Source organism: Papilio xuthus, unplaced genomic scaffold (assembly GCF_000836235.2).
Source record: "Papilio xuthus unplaced genomic scaffold, Pxut_1.1 DF825946.1, whole genome shotgun sequence".
Lineage (NCBI taxonomy): Eukaryota > Metazoa > Arthropoda > Insecta > Lepidoptera > Papilionidae > Papilio > Papilio xuthus.
In genome coordinates this window covers 2153357-2176797 of record NW_013532703.1, presented here as the reverse complement: position 1 = coordinate 2176797, position 23441 = coordinate 2153357, and the positions used below count along the sequence as shown (strand labels likewise).

General features: G+C 32.2%; 1 protein-coding gene across 3 annotated transcripts in view; it reads right to left on the bottom strand.

Moving 5' to 3' along the window:
* The window catches only part of Dll (homeotic protein distal-less), a 90248-nt gene that overhangs the window by 39374 nt on the left and 27433 nt on the right, over nucleotides 1-23441 (bottom strand). The window lies entirely within an intron of this gene.

The following is a 23441-nucleotide window of genomic DNA, read 5'->3' as shown; positions in this document are numbered from 1 at the left end:
AGAAAACCAAAATACATTGATCCCTCACATCACCTTATGCCAAGAAAAATTTAACTCAAACAGAAACTATTCTAGAACCACAAGTGTCATATTACACTGGATATTTTACGGAGGTAAATAGCGACGAAAGTTTTTGCAATATAATAAGATATAGACCGGATAATAATGAACTCTAATGCACACATTTTAAGGTGTATAATAGTTTGGATGAATTAAAAATTTACCGTCAAATCTTTGCGCACGTGGAGTTTTCACAACGCATCGGTGTCTATCGAATGATTGATTGCGATAGATTTACGACTTGGCGAAGTCGTAAATAAAATTTTCCTGCGACCGATCGCACATTGGCTTTGCGCTTTTTGTTAGTTTTCCAAAGTGTGTTGACAGTTACGGTCATACATCTTTTCTGACTTTAGCGAACGTATGAGATGAATAGCTTAACTTAGTAATGGTTGATAAAAAGATAAATTAACAAAGTTTATTATATTTTTGTTATTGCATTCCAATTAAAAAATTCTTCACCTGTTTGTTGATTAGGTACTGTCATTGTCAAAAACGCTGTTGACCTTGACAGAAACCAGATACAAATATTTGCTTAAGTTTTGTAGCTCATTGTACTATACCCATATTCCATTGAATAACTAAGAAGCCACTAAAATAGATGGCTGCCAATCTTACTTCTTACTGATATTATAAATTCGAATGTTTAGATGGATGGATGTTTGTTTGAAGAAAGGATCTCGATGAAGAAAACATAGACTACTAATTATGGTTGTTTTTAATTCCGCACAGACGGTGTCGCGGGCGATAGCTAGTTTAATATAAGACTGAATAAATGCAGGTCAATTTATGATGGTTGCCTGTTGGATAGCAAAATATAATAGGCAGGACTGGTTTGTACTTGATTATTCACGAAACACACATTATGGAAAATATAAAAGTTAAAGGAAAGTTCAAAGTCCAGAGTTGCTTTGTATACGTAGGGTAAACTGGACAATAGTTGTACACGCAGATTGGCACGTGCAGTTGTATGCGGGTTTCCTAGTACCCATTGCCGTTTATGCGCATAAAGTTGTTTTTTTCCCTTTATAAAAAAAAACTAGTTTGATGCACATTTTTATGTGCATTGTTTTATTGTATGCATTGGAAATATGCGGAGGAAAAATATGCTGTTTGCATGTATTAGACGACTCACTCGGCTTTGTTAGACCAATCGTTAAGTATTTTATAAGTAACGACACAACAATGTGTAACACGTGTAAGATTGAAGAACAACGCCTTAACAGAACTCCGAAGTAGCGAGCCCTGATTTGCAGACAAAATAAAAGAAAACGGCTGAACTGTAGCTGTAATTGTTGAAATGCTATACTTCGTAAATACGGCTACCATATTCTTATTTCACTAATGTTTTTTTATTAGAACATAAGACGTCTACAAACATGTTTTCGTACTGTTTTTACATACTTCTAATGATAATATACAATAGTGAGTTCCTTTTTTTAAGTTAATTATTAAAATTCGTACGTTAGTACATAATACTCAAGCCCATAACACGTATGGATAGGCAGGCATCATCGATTTCCATTTGATATGAAGCACACCTATTTTGATTCTACGAATATACCTTGTCGTGTGGTACTCTCTCTCAGTTCATTATTACGTAATAATTATAAAGAAACATATTCAAAGTACATACAGTTGCAATGCAAGGCACTGTCTATGCAAAGTGGTAGTAGTTGTGAACGAAGCGGGCGGTTCCACCGGCCTCGATACTGCACAGACAGCCGAACAAATCCGGCTTGGGAACTGTTTATACAACATGGTATATTGCATCTCTACTTTAAATATATTTATATTTAGTTTAATATCAAGTGGAATTTTCTTTTAAACATTAAAAAAAGTTGTGGTAATTTTCTTAATTCGATCTTTATAAAATCTTACTAATATTAAAAAAAGCGAATATTTAGATGGATAAATGTTTGTTTGTTTGAAGATATCTCCGGACTACCTCAAGAGATCTTGGTGAAATTTGACACAGATATAGAACAAAGTCTGGAAGAACACATAGGCTACTTATTAAGTTATTTTTTTAACTCCGCGCAGATAGAGCCGCGAGTGACAGCTATCTAAGATTTATTGTCAAAGCGTAAGATTAAAAAATGTATGTTTAATCAAGCAACAGTTTGAAGTAATAAAAATACGAAGTTCAATATTAAACCTTTACCTTTACACGTTCCATATCAACGGACTTCAATCAATGCCAATCGAAAAGTCAGTGTCGACGACAGGTCATTTTACCCTGTACTTTCTCTTAGCGACCGGCGTTCGTAACCTTGCGATAAAAAAACATCGATGCGGTTTTATTTATCAATGTATCCGTAACCTTAATTTTGATCATCAGCTCTATACGTACTGAGGTGCTTATAGCCTACCCTAAGTTACCTAACTTAAGGGAGGCTTAGGAGTCACCTGACTAGGCCATAGTTAACCACGCTGGCCTATTGCGGATTGATTGCACACTCTTTGAATTTTTTCATAGATATGTGCAGTTTGCATCACGTTTCCTTCACCGTAAGAACGTCGGATAAATGTACATATGTAAACCGAAAAACACAGGACCTGCAGATTACAATTCAAGTGCTTAACGCCTTTACCACGGACACTCTGTGGACGTTAATCAAAATAGAGCTATTAATAAGAATGTTACCAGGTTAAAGGAATAAAAAAGAACTTCACGGTATGTAGGTTACTGCGAAGAAAGAGTTATGATTGTACTGATATACGTCGTAAGGGGGAAAGTAATCAAAGAATACTGTTGTAACTACGTCTTGCGATGTACAAAATGATATAAGCGAATTAACTTGGAACGCGTTAAAAAGGTCTCGATCGAAGTTGACTTGGTCGTTTTTACAATCGACCAAATATGGGAGCGGAAGGTCACAACTTTGTAGGGAATGTCATAATGTGGAATCATTTCGCATCAGTTCTGACACGTCGAGTGATAAGTCAGGCTTTTAAAATATAATTATACGAATTACAATTTGATACAATAAATTGTTACATCTTACTAATATTATAAATGTGAATGTTTAGATGGATAGATGGATGTTTGTTAGAAGGTATCTCCAGAACGGCTGCATGGATATCGTTGAAATTTATAGTTACATATTTGTGTCATATCATAATTTCGTCGCATATTTGTGGAACACATAGTCTGGAAGAACACAAAGGCTACTAATTATGTTTTTTTTTAATTCCTCGTGAACGAAGTTGCGGTTGCCAGCTAGTTAGTAATGAATAGGTTTGGCAGTAAAAAGTATTTATTTACTTAAACTAGTTATGTATAGTGGAAGAGAGAGATCATTAAAAGATGGCAATTTATATAGATATTTAATAAATTGATCAATTAAATTATTTTATGTACTTTACACCAATATAAAAGATGATAATTCTTAACTTCATTTATACAGGCTGTGTTTTTTATCTGTTCGATGAAGAGATTTTTAAAAATATACCAGCCACACCCCGCTAAATTAAAATGTGGCCATCACGGCCAACACCGCATCGGCTACGTGAAATGGTTAATTTATAAGGTTTATCCCATTGTTAATTGTTATTACGAAGGTTGGGTTAACCTTTTTATCACTTTTGAATTAACACTTTAATTGGTACTAGTATTCAATAATAATGTTTTTGTTTTCAAACCCCCTGTAGATTAACTGCTCATACGATATTACCTTAAGAACATTTTATTTACGTAAAATATGTTTTTAACTTTGTTAGTTGCTGTTTTATTATATCTTTTCCTAAGACAAAAAATAATGATACCTATATTGATAGACAGTACGTTACGATCCAAGCCGTATGCTTAAATAACTCTACTTCTCGGGGTTCAAAAGACAGATACAGTATGTTTGCTTGATTTTGCATGTGGATTAGAAAAGTAGACTTGTTCCTAACGTGCTAAATAAAATAACGAGTACTATAACGTCATGTGTACATAACTATGTAATATATAGGATGTTTAAAACTGCTTTAAATACCGACTCAAGCTAAGACATGTTCCTATATTAAACAATTTTATTGCGGTTTGTAACGGTAGTTGCAAAAAGCATTCATCCGCGCGCATCTTTGGCTATTAAATATATTACTGTAACTTGTGTGGGAAGTCCATTAGTAACAGACTTTATGTGCTTGAAAATTAATAAATTACATTTAAAGATTTTATTACTTTGCAATTGTGATGCTTAAGTTTCGTTTAATTGTTGTTTGTCGTCGAAATTTTTAAATAACATCTTTTTCTACAAAACTTCTCTATAATCAAGGTCGGTTATTATCATAAATTTGTATGTACATTAATAGTCAAAAAGCATTATGGTCTGAATTATAATAGGATGTTGTCTATGGTCGATGCACAAGACGTCACGGTGCGCTGCCAGATAGAGAGTCATAAGTCATGCATTGCTAGAGTTACCACAAAACATTTGATGGTTTCGTCAACTCGATAACTCTAAATCATAAAACATCAACTCTAAAAAATATTATACGTTCTTTTCTTTATAAAAGTCTGTTTGCGCATCGGTGTTGTTTTATTAAAATAATCGTCAAAAATTACTGAAAAAAGGAACATCCTTGTTGTGTCTTCTTAAATTATTATTTAGTATCAGCAAATTTTTATTTCAATTGAATATCTCAAATAAGATTGTTAATTTAGATTACACTGGAAATTCAATAAGAGAATAAACTTAAGCATTTAATAACAAAACAACTCAGAAACAAATGAAAGAGACGATAACCGCAAGCAACGGCAAATAATAAAAAAAAATTATTAAGTGTCAATAATACGAGGGGCGGTTGAAATGTTTCGTAAATCAATTTAATATAACACATGCGAATATTAAAAATATATGTTCACACCTAAAGCAAGATAACTAAATACATTCACAAGGATTCAATAAAAAAAATGATTGAATAATTACTTACGGAGTATATTTAATTAATTTAATATTAAGAAATTAATAATTATTTTATCTGCCATATCTTAATAGTTTAGTGTACAGTCAAATTAAAAACATTCATCTTATTCCTTGATGGAATACTGGTTGTCAGTTTATAAAATGACTAGCTGACGCCCACGATTCCGTCCTCGTGGAATTAAAAAAAAACACTTAATTAGTAGACTATGTATTCTTCCACACTGTGTTTTACATCTATGCCAAATTGCAGCAACATCTGTGCTACCGTACTGGAGATACCTTCAAACAAACATACATCTAAACATTCGCATTTATAATATTAGTAAGACTAATAACTGTCGAATTACGAATCGGTATAGTAATCGTAAACTAGCACATGTTACTTAAGTGCGTTCATATTGGATTGAAATGCATTCAATGTACAGTTCCGATGTTATTCGACGTCAAGGCGGGTCGCGAAACGAGTTCTGTTGACCCCAATTTAACACAACTGCCCTTATTATGCAACTTAATACGAGGAAATTAAACCTTATGATTTACAGGTCAGTAAACAAGTTTTTTTATATTTTTATTTCTCTTCTTACTTGACAAATACTCCGTTGATCTATTCCTACAGAAAAAAGTTTTAAAGGATTATAGACATTCAACACGTTATCGTTTTAGAGTTCTCACACCGATAGCACATACAAACTGTCTATTTTGAGGAAGGTTTTCTAGTCTTTAGGAATTATATATGAAAGCATTTCAATTTCACGATTTATTATTTTGTACGCATTGAATTTATAGGATACTAGCTGTCGCCCGCGACTTCATCCGCGCGGGATTAAAAGTAGATGTTGGTCGATTCTCAGACCTACTCAATATGGTCACAAAATTTCATGATAATCGGTCAAGCTGTTTTGGAGGAGTATGGGAACGAAAATTGTGACACGAGAATTTTATGATGATGAACAAAAATGTAGATTTTCCCTTTCGTACTACATTCAAAGTACTAGGAGACGATGAAAAAAAGGAATGATTTTCCGAGTATTTAATTCTCGGAAATCGAGAACCGTTGCATATCCACGCGGAGACACGGTGTCGAGCACAGACGTTTAGTCCTCAGGAGGCAACCAAACACATACAGCGTATTTGTATTGTTGGAAAAGCGACTGCAAGTAAACGTTGTTTGCCTTGAGGCAAACCGAATGCTCTCCGTCCTATTCTTACACACGTGAATAATGTATTTGCATCCTTTTCATGTTGTTACGCAAAACAAGGCGTATTTTAAAGAATGTCGGAACGTGCTTATATTGATGTTTGAACGTTTTCAAATACTATATATCTTATGTCTATCAAATCTTTACAACAAGGTTTTCTTCTAGAAGACAAGTTTAAGCCTAGTTTTTTCATCCTAGACTCAAAACAGACCATTACTTTTTTACCTGTACTTTCTCCTGATACATGAGAAATGCAATAAAAACAGAATCACTTCTAAGAAGATGAATAAAGAAGTAAACGTTACAAATAAGAAAATAACAAAGTTCTATAAACAAACATTAAAATACGAGTAGAAAGTAGATTTTCTTAGAACCGTAAGACAAGCATATAGATGATAAATCCCTAAGAAAAGTAATAAATATAATAAAGTACTCATTTTAATTGCAGGAAACAAACAACTACATTTGCAGTTTTATATTCATAGTTGCACACAGACACACACGTTGATTCAAGCGTGATAATTCTCTGATGAACGTACCGACAGCAAAACAGTTTTTTTTATACTTTTTTTCATTTTGAAACAGGAAAAATCTTAGTAATGTATTAAAACAAACAAGTTGTATTTGACTGACATACGGAACTCAGAATTAAAAAGAAATAGTCTTTGACATTTGACCTTAACTAAACAAAAGACACCAGATGTAATTCTAAATTTAAAATCGTCTTAAAACGAGTTGCTATTATTAATTACGAAAGCCAAATAATTTAAAACATCAGCGATGACATATAGAAACAGCAACACACATCAACTTTTGTAACTTCTAATGGAATTGATGAATTTAAGTGTTTTTAAAATGTTATTAATATTATAAATGCGAATGTTTAGATGGATGTTTGTTTTAAGATATCTCCAGAACGGGTGCATAGATCTCGCTGAAATTTGGCAAACATGTAGAACATAGCGTGGAAGAAGACATCGGCTACTCGTTTTTTTTTATTTCTGCGCGAACGACAACTATTCCTCAATAATAAATCGATATACACCGTAGTAATTACACTTCAATTTCGACCCAACGAAAACTGTTACAAGTCAAATTACAATCCTTTTGATTCTCAAGGTTATTTGACTTTTGCTAACGCTACGTATACGAGTCATAATGAAATGCATCTAGGTCCAAGTTAAAAGTTGCAAGATGGAGAGTGACGCAGGGCAGTGATAAAGCCATTTAATATTATAATTCTACCTATATACCAACTGTAGCATTAATTTAAAAGATGCCGCTACAAAATAGATTTCAAATCAAAGAATATAACGGATTCCGACTCGGTTTTAAGTCCTGTTATTTTATTATCTTTACATCTTAATAAGAATTTATGAATGTAATTATATTAAGTAGTTTTTTTTTAACATTGTAATAGTCTGTTGCCAAGAACAAAATGATAAACTTAAATAAAAAAAAAGTTTTTTTTTGAAAAAATATTTTTTAATTTATTCATTAGGTACTGTTGTAGTTTATTAAAAATTTAAAGCATTTTAATGCCATTCTGATTTATTATGTACGTATTTTTCATTACGTATACTAGAAAGATTCTTTATTTCTAATTAGTTCTTTTTTATATATTATACTAATACAACGATGGTTTTAACATAAATTTGTTTTTGATGCAAATTTTACAAGACATAAAAAACATTATTATAATTAAATGCGCAATTTACGTCAACTAACATCTAAAATATTTATTTGATTAAAAAAAAATTGTGCAAATTGTAAAATGGTGAGTTACGATTATTTACGCAGGAGCCTATATTATGATTTTCAAAAGAATAGTCAAATCCAGTAATAATTGTGATACAATTAATTTTAGGTAACATGTTACAATTCATGATAATACTATCGTTACTCATAAAGTTTCTCAATTTATAAACATACTATATTTATGACTTGTCTGCTACTTGTATATCTAGTAAGATATCCGGCTTTATATTTCCGTTTTACACAGATAAATAGTTGAAAATTAATACTTGAACATTGGTTACACACAGATCTTTCATCTGCAAAAACATTTGTTTTTCTTTTTTTTTTCAAACAAGGAAGGTAAAATGTTGGATATTGAAAACAGATTTACCAAAATAATAATATGAAGATATTTTAATACGATACGTTTAGAAATTAAATTAAAAAAGATGATATTTTTTTTACGGTCAGATTCAAGGCACTTCGGTGGCTAACAGTAAAAAGCGATGTTTTGACTCGCAGCCAGCGATATGGAACACTTTTTGTGCCGACCCGACATTTCCGGCCGTAATCATACGAACATGACATACGAACGGCTGATATGCCCTCACTTCGTAACAACTTTAAAGTAGGTCTGATGGTAAAAATTTAAATTTCGATAAGAAATTCCATTTTTAAAATCTATACTTTTTATTATTATTATTGAATTTAGAATTTTTTTATTGGCAAAAATATATTAGTAGCCAGTGTGTTTATTTATAAAATCATATTGCAAACTTTTTAATCAATAAACCTTCGTACTTTATGGGTAAAAGTAAAAATTTTGAAGTGGTATATTTGTGAATTTATTGATTAACAATGTCACAAAAAAATACGTCACGAATAGAATAAATATAACCTTTTTAAAGGCAAACAACTGTGTATTTACTTTTTATACTGCAACGGTTTTTATTCCTCCCAAATGTAAAAATAATGCTTCTAAGAATAAGGCGGAATGTACAAGAATGGAAAAACCCCAAAAAATCTTCAGTAGCTTTATTTTAAGTCTGAACGATTCACATTATTATTATCCGAATCTTGTATGGAATTATTTTTAAACTAGCGGTAGCACGCGACTTCATCAGCGTTGAATTTAAAAAAAAGTTGCTAAAAAAATTCCCTCATAAGCTTTCTTTTGTCAAATTCCCGTCAAAATCAGCTTTCGGAGATAACCTTGCAAAAATGCAGAATTACGGACAGATAAACAGACAAAAATTAGAATGTTTAACTAGCAATTGCCTTAGACTTCGTCCGCAAGGAATCAAAAGAAATCTAGTGAAAAGGTAGCCTATATCACCCGGGGATAGTGCAGCTTCTCAACAGTGAAATAATTTTTCAAATCGATTCAGACAACAAACAAACAATCATATATTTCCTCTCAGTAGTGTTATATATAAAATTCTCGTGTCACAATGTTAGTTACTATACTGCTTCGAAACGGCATTACCAATTTTTATATGCATATTCAATAGGTCTAAAAATCTTCTACTACCTGTTTAAATCCCGCGTGGAAGAAGTCGTAGGCGAGAGCTAGTATTAGTATAGAATTATATCCTCTGTATTTTAGAAAAAAAAATCTCTACATTCTGTGCGTCTTAGCAACATTGATGTTTTATATCTGGAAAATCCTCGTGCATTTTACAAGGATTAAGCGTAGTTGTGGTAAAAAAGATACATACATAATTCATAGACTAACATAGACCTAGCTTGGGTTATACTACAACTAATAGTATCTTTAATGTAACGATATTTAAGTTATTTGTTAATAAAGTTAATAATTCAAAAAGAACCTTTTGAAGAATAACCACAGTATTTCTTAAGAAAGGAATCTGCAAGATTAAAGAAAAATGCCTTATACCAATACCTTTATAGTTTCAAGATCATTTTTAAAACAATTTAAGCTTTAAATTATTGGCAACAAGGTCTATAATCGCTTGTAAATATAGCTAAGATATATCATTTTATATTTTCAAAGGCTTTATCATTGAAACGCATCAGGTGTATTACCAATAAAAATTAAAATGCATAATTCAATGCGCTATTTAAAAATGTGCATTTTTCGTATTTCTATATAACATTTATTTTTTATCGAGTATAAGGCGAAAACAAAACTCCATGTGCCAGTTTTAATTTAAATTGTTTGTTTTTAAAAGCTATATTTAGATGTTCTCGATATTTTTAACAGTATAACCTCCTTAAGTGAAACTAAGTTAAAAATAAGTGTATTCCGTAATATGTATATCCGTGAATACAGTTTTTAACATTAGCGAGTGAAATGTCCATGTTCAACAGAATGCTGTTATTTTTAAACCATGGTAATCATTTCAAAAGAAAAAGCTCGCAACATTTATTTATTTACTAGCTGTCGCCCACGACTCCATCAACGCGGAATTTAAAAAAAATATTAGTAGAGTATGTGTTCTTTCAGACTATGTTCTCCATCTATGTCGAATTTCATTTGGATCCGTTGAGCCGTTCTGAAGATACCTTCTAAAATATCATCCATCTAAACTTTCGCATTTATAATATTAGTAAGATTAGAATAAACTGAGTCGAGTACAAAACTGCATGATTGTGTTTTCCCTTGGCACCGCAGCTCGGCCAGTTTTTATAAGCTTTCCTACCTGCTAATTCATGCAGCGAGACGACTGCGGTGACTATGAAGGTACTACCTTACGGATATCCGGTGGGACGAAGCGTGTTTTATGTAGTGAAAAGTTTAGTAAAAAAGACTTCAACGCACATCTTATTGCAACCGACCTCTATAATCGATCTTAATTCATTTTCGCTTATAAAAAGTACTTTTATACATATAAAATTGTAACAACAATTGAAATGTAAATAAGTATCTTAGCTTTTGTTTAGAAATGTTTGATAAATTATGCAATGTAATAAATATAGATGGTGATTGTTCTTATGGGTTGATTGTTTTGCCCTTTATCGATTTGTTGTAAAAGTTCTTCTTTAAAGCTTGAGTAGACAAACTTTCGATTTGATTAATAAATTACTATTTGATTATAAATAACTTTCAAAAAAATAAAAAAAATATTAACTTTTATAAATTGAATTTATTTTTAAGTCGTGACGTAAATTTAAGATTTTACATAAATATACATAATTTTTTATTTTATTCTAAAATTATAAAGGGTACAATCTGATAAATTTTTAAAAGAGGTTTTATTTTAATTTTTCGTTTTAAAATCTTTTTATGTATAAAGTAAATTATCTTACAAATTACAATGCATTAAAATATAATAAATATTCTGCGTTGTCTCAAATCTGTAATCAAAATCTTACTAATATTATAAATGCGCATGTTTAGAAGGATGTATGTTTGTTTGAAGGTATCTCTGAAATGGCTTAACGGATTTTGCTGAAATTTGGCACACATGTAGAACATAGTCTGGAAGAATACATAGGCTACTTTTTTATATAATAAGGTGGTAAACGAGCGAGAGGCCACCTGAAATCTCTGAAATAGCGAAGTGACCGTTGCCCATAGACATACGCAATTGCATATGCGTTGCCTAACTTTAATCGACGAAGGAGAGGATGCACAGAAAGAAAATATTTTCCTTTTCCATGCATTATCTCATCCGGAAAACCTACTTCCACTTCCTATCCTTTCCTTATAAGAAAAAGGGTGGGAAGGGAAAGAGTACTAAATAAGGTCTCCGGGTTGCACACTCATTGCGCCAGCTACTTTTAAAATAAAGGCACAAGTCTTCAAAAAAATACTATAATGTATTTTAAACGCTTTGGGTTATTTTAATTGACATTGTAATAAAGTTTTATAAAGCTTTGCACCCTTTTTAGCGGTTCGTAAACTTACTTGACAGACGCGCTGTCGGATTTAAGTAAACAAATTAGTTACAGATGTTGGAATTTAACAAAATCCCTTCGGTAAAACGTTTAACTTAAGAATAAATGTATTAAAAGTTATGTTCAATTTTGTACTGAATATTAATTTAAATATTGTGATATGATCTTTATAGAAATTCTATAACCCTCGAACTCAATCTGTGAATTCGAAAGGTCAATAGCCTATAAGTAGTTTACTTATCTAAGTTTAAGTAAATACTAAGTCTGTACTTAATTAGTTTAACTAAGGTAGTAGAAATATTAGTAAATACTATATACTTATCCTTGCCTTTTTGGTACACGTACAGTCTCATAAAGAACCAAAAATATTATAGACTTTAGTCTATTAGAACCTTCCTTACGTTTTACTTAACGAAAACAGTAATGAGAAGGTTTCAATCTGACATTTAACAAAGTCATAAATAGTTCCTATGGTTTGTATTTTCCAAATTAAATTACAAAATAATTAACCGATATGGTCACCCTAACGACTCTATCCAAAGATTAGCATACAATAGGCGGCCGCACGTCCTTGACTAACCGTTATCTATCTATCTCGCACCTTCCTCTTCTGTGCCTCCTCAAGTGCCCACACAGTATTACAATGTTTAAAAAAATTATAAAGCGCTGAAATGAAGACATTCACCTGAGCGGTAATAATATTTTTGATACTTTTGAAACTTGTTACTTAGAAATGATAATTAATTTTCATTTATGCATTTAACTAGTAATCGCCGCGACTCGGTCCGCGCGGAATTAAAAAAAAAAGTTAATTAGTAGACTATGTGTTCTTCCAGACTATGTTCTATAGGTATGCAAAATTCAATCCGTTCAGCCGTTCTGGACATACCTTCAAACAACCATCCATCTAAACATTCGCATTTATAATATTAGTAAGATTAATGTTCGATGAAGAACTCTACTGATAGGAATATATGTAAAATGTTGACATCCTTATCATTTTCTTTGTGAAAAACAGAGATAGTAATTTTTTTATCATTATAAAATGTTAGTTCTACATTCGATTTCAAATGAGAATTACCTTATTCAAATTAAATCTAATCTCAACTATAAAAATTTTAAATGTCACACTTAAAGTAATTTAACGGTCACTTAAACCGTCACTTAGTATAGGTTAGTTTTACGTCGGCAGAAGATTTTATAAATCTTGTAGCATTAAGCCTACAGCAGCCTATTTGCTTAATAAATATGATAAGAGGCCTAGTCTATATTTATCTGCGATTAAAATCAAGCGTTATGTCGTCGCTCGAATATAATCTAGCTGCTGTATTTATCTCCCGTTTTCATCGATCAAAAATCAGGTCGCGCAGGCGTCGAATCCCTGACCAGGTTGGAGTTATGGCTTTTATTAACTACGGGATATTGGTAATCTCGCAGATCGAAAGATTTGCTCCGCTTGCCGCTTGTCAGTTCCTATCACTTGATAATTTTTATTGACCAACTGAGGTGTTGGAAATATAAAATAAAGTGTTTGCTGTTTATTTATTTGACGTTACGATCAAGATATTTACAACTTTACTGCGCCTGTTGCAACCACTTTCATTGTACTTTTTAGTACTATGAGTAAGAAAAAGTAGAGTTAGCGTCTATAAGTTTAGACGCTAACTCTACTTAATATTTTAAACAATGGAGTTAAATAGTAAAATTAATATATGCTAATGTGCAGTTTATAGGTTCTCCACACTACCGGACTGAAATCTACACGTCCAAGTTCAATCCCCACTATGTACCAATGTGTTATTCGATTTCCGATTTAACTCTAACTTGGGTAGACTCCGAGCTCCTCAGTGGGGTCTTGTATGAGTTGATAACCTAATAGTAACTGACCTTTGAATAATTTGAATAAAGTTTGTTCTTAATTTAAAAGATGAAGAATTGTATACGCTTTAATTCTTTTTACTTTTGCCTTATTTCTTATTGTCTTGGAATTAAAAGTTAAAGCCGATTGTTTAACTGTTATATTAAAGAAAACAAAAGTCAATATCACCAAATATAACCACAATACTGAAACCGGTCGAAACTCTGAGCTCTTCAATAAAACAGTAATTAAGTCAAGTTTTAAAACGTACACAAAACAAGAGAAATACCAAACTTGTGCGAACCGTTTTAATTTACTAATTTGTAATTGAAAATAGTTTTTAAAAGAACTTACGAAGCAGCGAAGTAAATGAATTTGTTAATACTGAGGTATTTTTATTATATGATGTTACAATGGTGTTTCACATGATTTTAAATGGCCACATTCAAGGTGACATTTTTAGGGTTCCGTACCTCATAGGAAAAAAACGGAACCCTAATAGGATCACTTTTTGTTTTATATCATAAGGTGGTGGCGAGTGAACGGCTATCTGAATTCGTCGAAATAGCGAAACGAACACGACCCATCGACATCCGCAATTTCATCGTTACCTACATCAAGTCGACGGGGGAGGGGATGCATAGAAAGGTAACAATTTACCCTTCCTGTGTTTTCCCTCCTCCATCAAATTCACTTCTCCATAACATACTTTACTTATAAGAAAAAGGGGGAAGGAAAAGTGGTTTAAATTAGGCCTCCGGCATCTCACTCATCAAGCTGTACGAGGAATTCTTCCATTTGATGCGTGTCTTCTGTGTGGTCGTGGTATTATAGTGGCCAATTCGTTTAACAGATGTTGTTGCTGGCGTCTACCTCTGTTATAATGTTTTTTTGTCTACTGTTTGACCATCAAATATTTTAATATACTTGAAAATACTCTATCTAGCATTGCACGGCTTGCCTGCTTCAGCTAGAACTTTGCAAATTATATTAAAATTTTAAAGATTATATGGACATAAATGTCTTGAATAATTAGAAAGAGAAAGCAAAAGTTTAGTTAATACGACGTTAGTTTGATCGTTCATTGCGTTCGCTAAGTTAAATTTCTGTCGTTTGAGAAGTTGATAGAAACTTTATGCTTCCAGTCGTTAAGTCGGGGGAAAACTTTATTTTAATTAGACCCTCCGTAGAATACTACGGTAATTAATAATAAATGATATTCAAAGATTAAGTACAGAAACAGTCGCAACTAAGATTTGTTGCTATTTTGTAATAAAAAAGTAAGTAATATGCAACAATTTTGTATGTCATTTTACGATTATTTTTTGTAAAAAAATGCTCTCATAAAGAAACATGATTTGACCTCCATATTTGTACCATTAATAACTTAAAGCACGTTTAATAACTTAGGTGTATTACTAATATCATAAATGCGAAAGTTTAGATGAACGGATTATTGTTAGAAGGTATCTCAAGAACGGCTGCATAAATCTCGATGAAATTTGGGATAGATTTAAAAAAAATTCTCGAAGAACAGATAGGCTACTTACTAAGTTTATTAATATTTCCCTGCGGACGGTGTCCGGGGTTAAAGCTAGTCAATAGTTGTTTAATTAAACAAGTGTGGTTGTTTTTTTAACTATTTATTGAATAGTTACTTAGAAATAATAAATATTAGAAAAATAGCGTGTGTTATGGTAGCAAACACTTATGTCCAATGAATAATTGTTGCCAGCATAGGAAAAAATTATACTAATTTAAATGTTGCCAATACAAAAACAAATTATTGAGAATGAAATAAAAACAATTTAATAATTTGTGTGAATGAATTGAACAATAGTCATAGAACATGAAGGCGTAAGTTCTATTCCTCTCTATAGAAGTACAAACTTGGAGTACTAAAATAAAATTTAAATACATTTTATAGGAGGAGGAGCGTCGGTGGCTCAGTGGTCTAACGCTTGACTCGCAATCTACAGGTCCTGGGTTCGAATCCCGCCATGTACCAATATGTTTTTCGATTTCCGATTTACATATGTATATTTATCCGACGTTCTTACGGTGAAGGAAAACATCGTGATGCAACCTGCACATATCTGAGAAGAAATTCAAAGATATGTGTGAAGTCAACCAACCCGCAGTGGGCCAGCGTGGTTGACTATGGCCTAGTCACCCCTAACTTGGGTAGGCTCCAAGCCCCTCGGTGGGGACGTATAGTGAGCTGATGATGATGACATTTTATAATTTTTTACTTTAACTTTAATCTGTGAGTTTGCATTTAGTTCAATGTCTATTAATAAATAATAGAATTCTAGCAATAAAAAAAAATAGACAAATTGATTTAAAGAAAAGTATCAAGGTGATTTAGTCTCTTCTAGGAATGTTTCATTGATCGATCAGTACGAGTATGACCGAAGGCGATTTCGTGACTTGAGCCAAGTTTTTTTATATCAAAATGCTCCTTAAATAGTAACAAGGATTTTTTCACTTCGATTAAAGACAATAATCGTATCCTTGTAATTGTACATCGGGTATTTATTTATCTTTTGAGTAAATTTTGATTTAAAGTAAAAACTAGTCTTTACTTAAACAAAATGCCAATATAATTTCTTGGTTCTTTCTTACTTCTTACTATTATTATAAATGCAAATGTTTAGATGTAGCGATGGATGTCGATGAAATTTGGATGGGCAATACAGTTTGAAAGAACACAAATGCTTATTAAGTGTTGCAGGCGACACCTAGTACATAGTAAATTAATGACAGTTTGCTGTAAGATATGCGATCGTAAGTGGGAAGGAAAATAAATTCTTTGACTGGTTATTAGTATTTAGTGACAGGTACTAGTTGCGCAGTGATAGTGTAAGATAAGATATATGATGGCGCCACTTGCCTCGGGCTTGTTAGTGTTTAGTACTAAGTGGTCCCGGCTAAGTACAGTTATGCAGACAAGTGCTGACAGGAAGTGTATGGCCAACGAACTTGATACTGATTGATGCTTGACTGATAAATAAGATTAATGATAATTAATTTCCTAATTAGTGTTTGAATGTTGAAATAAGTTAAAGTAGAATTCGTCATTTTTGTTATAAACATATTTTTTGTATTGGTAATTGTCGCCCGCGACTCCGTCTGCGCAGAATTAAAAAAACTTAATTAGTAACCTATGTATTCTTCCAGACTATGTTCTTCTATGCCAAATTTCAGCGAGATCCATACAGCTTTTTTAAGAAACATCCATCCATCTATCCAAACATTCGATAACTTAGAAAATTGTATTTATCAAAAAACTCACATCCTTTAAGCACGACTGACAATTTACATAAGAAAACCAACTTAAGACTAAAGAAGACAACATGCAAATCAAAAGATATTTTTCATTACATGTAAAATAATTTATCTAAAAAAAAATTACGATTCACCAGTGAAACCGACAATTTTCCTGATGATATTACCTCAACTTGTTTGTACAGCGCTACTGGCGTTGATTCCCGCATCACATGGGCGTTACGCTAGGTTCACACTGAGGTAGCATGCAATAGAGCAGTAGACATTGAAGTACTGCTATTGTCTGAACGCACAATCAAAACAGTGCTATTTTATCCCAGTATATACATTCAAACTAAAGAGATTTGAATATAATAGAGCGGACATAACGAGCAATCTTACTTTTTACTGTTAGGAAGAAAATCCGAAAATGTACCAGTGTATTGACGTAACACTAGCCTTACTAAAATGTCGACGTTTTTGTCCCCTATTCATTCTGACACTTAACTTTGTAATGAAAGCGTCATTCGCGCCAAATGATTCTAACTAAAACTGTCTCAAATTACTAATACGAAATTCTATAGGGATAGAGAGATCGATGTTTTAGAAGGTATTTCTAGATCGGCTTAACAGATCTCGTTGAAATATGACATAGATGGAAGAACATAAAGGCATTTACTGCACCGAAACTACCAATAGTAGAGTTATTTAAGAGTAAGATATGTTCCGTAATATATCGTCTATTGGTTAATGTCAATTTGGTTCAAACAGTAGCAGTATATCTGTTCTGTACTCGTGTGAAACTAGCATTATATATTATTCACAAAGAACTATTCATTATTTATTCATTACATTCATTCTCAGGTCCGGACGTGGTGCGTAATCGTAATAAAATCTTGTGAATTCCTCGACCGATACAGTGCTTAGCTATGCTGTTCAAATAAAAACATATGTCTTGTCTGTACTATTAAATATATTATAAAAAATATTCTAACCACTTTAAAAACAATCTATAGGTTAAGAGGTAGTTAGGATCTTTGTTACAATCATCAGTTACACGTCCTCCCTAAAAAACCCAAAGCCTATCCTAAGTTAGGAGTGACTAGACCATAGTCAACCAGATATGTGCAGATTGCATCACGATGTTTCCCTTCACCGTAATAACGTCGAATAAATGTACATATGTAAATCGAAAATCGAAAAACACTGGGTACAGGTAATTCGAATAGGACCTGTAGATTACAGGTCAAGTTCATAACCTCTAAGTCACCGATGCTCGGCTTTGCTACTCTACTCAAATGAAAGAACATTTAAGTTAATGTTCAAATGTTTAATTATTACAAAGAACATTAGAAAACAATGTATGGAAGGAAATCGAAGGGGTAAAAGGTGATCCTTAGAAATATTATGGGGGAATTTTGGTGGTGTGTGCTAAATATTATGTTACTTGTAAGCATGAATTAGGCGTTGTGAACTAGCGGCGAACGCATCACACATAGCAGTTGTTCAATTTGTTGTTTTTTACCTAAAACTATAAAATTAGAACGGAACGATGTCTCTTAATGAAAGTTAATTGGTCAGCAATTGAAAACAATTTTTCAATTTAGAATCGTTTGGTGTTTTATTTGGAAATGCGGTCTCCCCCTTTGAAGATACCTGCCGGAAAGGGTTGTGAGTCGACAGAACTGTACGATATTTTATTTTAATTTGGTTTTGTTAAATGGAATTTTTAAAGAGGTCTCTAATTATACCGATGAAGTAAATGAGTTAGAAAATATTATTAGAAAACATTATTCCTTTTAAATATTTAACAAATTATTTATTTCAAATGTCTATGCATTACTCTACACTATGGTTAAGAGCGTGTCCAGTTTCTTTGCTATGCTTTTATCGTTAATTCTTATCTCAAAATAAAGATAAACTACTCAATAGCTTAGAGATTTACATTAACAATACATTAATTTATGAAAAAAATATTATAAAATGCTTCTCAAACACTTTATCAATACATCCCAAGTGAAAATCCAGATGACAAGCTAAAGTCATCTTCGATAAAAGTTCAGACAGTATCTTTTTAAGATGTCAGTGAGTCACAAAAGCGCGGTAAGACCTCAATCAAAGCCTAACAAAAAGACAGGAGCCGCCACTTTAACGGAAGCCGATATATATTTTTTATTCATATCTTGCTTTTATTTTTTTTTCTATAGCAATTGTACTAAAACCGCAGAGTCATGAGATTTGACGAGCGGCCATTGGTTGACGGTTGAAGTTTGACAGCCAATCGGGGACTGGATTTCGAAATTCGAAAGTCATCTCAACTAACATTTGATCTGATGACATTGCATTTTACTACTTACGACGTCATTGGTTCGGTTACTGACTATGTGGTCCGCTCTATGCCTCTTCATATCTTGAGACATTTACATAGACAAACTACAGATATATAAATCTACACCACAGGACGTAAACTTAGAAAACTTGTGAAATTTAATTCCCATAAAAGTATTAATTGTAAATATTTTCTGGAGTATTTAAATAATTTATTTACTACGTAATTTATCCAATATCTCAAAATACTATTCGATGATTAAATAGTCCACATTAAACTAGAAAACAAATAAATATATATAAAAATTATTTCTTACAAAAAAATAGGGATGTCCATTAAATATCGATATTTTTAACATTAATAATATTTATTAAAATATTACACAATAATAAATCTGAACTGTAGCGAACTACTTTATATTAATTATCGAATATCTGATAAAACACGGGCGGAAACTTTAAAAAGTTAGACGTCGGCACATTGAGGTGGTTGGTACACTTTGAGCATTCGACACAGCACCTCATTCATGTTGTAATTCGAATTAACCCACGGTAGTCGCTGCGACGACCATCCATCATCATTTCGTTCTGACATGACGGTACCAATGATCACAAATGGGATTTTTTGTATCGCGCCTCACCATTCGATTGTAGTGTGCGGTCGCCCTTTTCATTCGCGCCTTTCATTTTTTTTTCTAAGAAACAACAGTTATATTATGAGAATCGTATTAATTTAGAATCGGTAGGAAGTTTGTATTTTACTATTACGTAAGATTTTTATGTGTATATAATATAAATATTTGGACTAGCTGTCGCCCGCGACTCCAACCGCGAAATACTTAAAAAACTAAATTGTTTTCCTATGTGCTCTAGCGGGATATGCTCTACATCTGTGCCAAATTTCATTAAGATCCGTTGAGTCGTTCCAGAGATACCTTCTAACCAACATTCATCCATTAATCTAAACTTTCGCATTTAAAATATTAGTAAGATTATATTGGTTAATACTAAAATACATATTTTGGATACCTTTTGATTGCATAATGCTATTTATGAAAATCAATATTTTATAGTAGATACTTTGGTCATATAGTCATTTTTTGTTTTTGATTCCTAAATAATATATCTCATAACAATTTCGTAACACAAGCCTTGAATATGTAAACATAATCCTCGAAATAAGATATAATAATTATAACACTAAATTACAATTTTAAAAAGCAATAATTATGAATAACGTAACTGCAAAATCTATCGAAAAACATGCGTGTTTGAGTATTCACGAACCGACATTTGGATACAAGATAACCTTAAAATCTCAATTCTCAGAAAGATATTCCCATCAAAGTCGAACAAAACCGTGTGAGTGAATATGTTTCGTCACAGATATAATTATATGTTTTGCTTAATAATGTCAGAACATGTGTAACCGTATAGAACATACGTAATCATATTAATCAAGCCCAATCAAACGTGCAATTTTTTCTTAAACGAATTTGACCTTATATGCTTAATCCGTTAATGATTTCACTATTAAAAAAAGATGCAACAAAACCACAGTACTTACTGGGAATTGCAGAATAAACAATAGATCGTAAAATGCACCTAACAAATCTAAAGATTTATGTTCTTAACATTTTAATAACTCTTATTGTGAATGGGATAGGGTTGATTATTCTTTAATTAGTGTACTTGATTAATAAAGCTCCCCATCTGCCGATTAGATCATCAGAGCGTGCGAGAAAGAGAGGGTCAGTCGAGGTTCTATTACGTTTTTTACCCACTTTTAATATGAAATCGAATCGAGCGATAGAAATGTACGATTCAGTAGTAAAGAGACATCTTATCGATAAAAATTTAATTTTGAATATTTTTTTACCAAAAACTACATATAGCTTTTTAGTATTTGTATTCTTAGACTAGTTATTAGCAGGTATAGAATTAAAAATTATATTTCAATTATCGTATTTTATGTGAATCCTTCCTTAGTCAGCTATAAGTGGTTGTGACCCTAAATTTTGTCTAGGTTTCGCTGGGGTTTTACAGAAATAGCAAAACTTTCTATTGTCTATATTTATACAATTAGTTAAATTAGAGTGTCTGTATGTAATATCAAAAAAACATTATATTTTCTTAACGAATTTGTGTTAGTTTTGAAGAAAAAACATTTTTACTGTATGTCCCTAAATATGCGCTTATTGCAAGTAAAAGTCGAAACGGTTGGACTTGTATGTATGCGAGAGTAGCTTAGACTATTTTCTTAATTTCGCCCGGTACATCCGGTACTAGATATAGACTTGAGTCAAGAGGTCCATACTCTTTACAATTATTCTTAATCAATCGATATCGTATATCAATAAATATCGATAAATTTCCTACACAACACTATAGAGAATCGACGCGGGCTCATCAAAGTGCGGCATACAGACAATAACTGAGAAATATTAAATTATAATAAAATTAACTCAGAATTACTTTTTATACCGTTACTGGGCGCAGTCTTCACAAATGATAGACACGGCATTAATATAACATGGCAGTAAGTATCCATGTACAATCCATCCATATCTAGAGGAACTATGATTTGTATTAAATATTATAGATACTTTATAACACGTATTTTGAAAATTTGGAAGTTAAATTGTGTAAGTATTTTTTTTTTATATCAAAAGGTGGCAAACGAGCGACGGCCACCTGAAATCGCTGAAATAGCAAAGTGACTGCTTCCCATAGACATACGCAATGGCATATGCGTTGTCTACCTTTAATCGACGGAGGATAGGATGCACAGAAAGAAAATATCTTCCCTTTCCATGCATCCTCTCATCGGTAAAGTCCACTTCCACTTCCCATCCTTTCCTTATAAAGAAAAGGATGGGAAGGGAAAGAGGACTAAATTAGGCCTCCGGGACACACACTCATCAGACGAAACGCGGAATTGCTTCGTGTGGTTCGTGTGGTCGTGGTATTTCACCGGACGAATCGGGCCGATTCGTGCGAAGATGTTAAAGCGGGCTCTACCACTGTTAGATAAAAAAATTATATTTATATAGAAAGTGGATCTGACAGATCGACTGACTGACTGGATTTGGTTCTATCTTTAGTAAGTAAATCAGTTATTTAAATCTTACTTTCCACTTTATATTTTTAAGTTCATCTAACAGATTAAATAACATAATTAAAGTGTTAACTTTTTAAATCGTAAATTACTTGGTAATTTACAATTTTGCATACATTACTGCAGAACAATATATTTAATAGTATTATTAAACTTTAAAGTCGTTGGTAACTTGAATTACTTTAATTTTATTATTTTTTAATTACGTTTACTGAAGAAATTTACTAAGTTTTTAATAATACTAAGTTCCAATGACACTTTTAGTTTACATTTATGATATGCATCTAGGATATAATAGTGCAATTATTTTATTTTACTAACCATGAAACGACTTGACCCAGCTGTCTTACATTACAAGCAAAAAGTATACGCAACCAACGATGTATTTCAAATAAAGGTTAACACCCTTTAAGTTAAAAGAAAAAAAAAGTGACCTTTTCATGTTGATAGGGAAAGACAAATCTAGCTGATTTTGGCGGCCTAGAGAATAATTATAAATAAACGAAAAAACTGACTCATCTCACTTCTTACTAATATTATAAATGCAAAAGTTTGAATGGATGGATGGATGTTTGTTTGAAGGTATATACGGAACGGCACAATGGATCTTTATGAAATGTCTCACTGACGTAGATCATATTCTGGAAGAACACATAGGCTACTTTTTAAGTTTTCTTTAATTCCGTGCGAACAAATTCGAGTGCTGTATCTAGTTATTAATAATTAAAAATCGATTTTTACTTAAAAATAAATATCATAAAAAAAAGAAACAAAATTATGTGTGACGTTTAGACATGTCTGTATATTACAAAGTCTATGGTCGCACTGTCTCACGGATAGTCCGTCGGAACGTATGTGATAACGATTATTCATTCTACACGGCGACACATGACGAATCAATCTGTTACGAATGAATCCAATCGGCCGATAGTTTGTTGTTATCTGTGCTCGCTTGGCGGGAAACATTGACGGGAAGAGAGAAAATGGCCGTCGTAATGCAGCTTTTTTATTATCGTAGTATAATAGGCATGGCGCTTAGATTGTTTATTGTATTTTTCAGTAGTAAAATTTATTATATAAGTATAGATGACTAACCG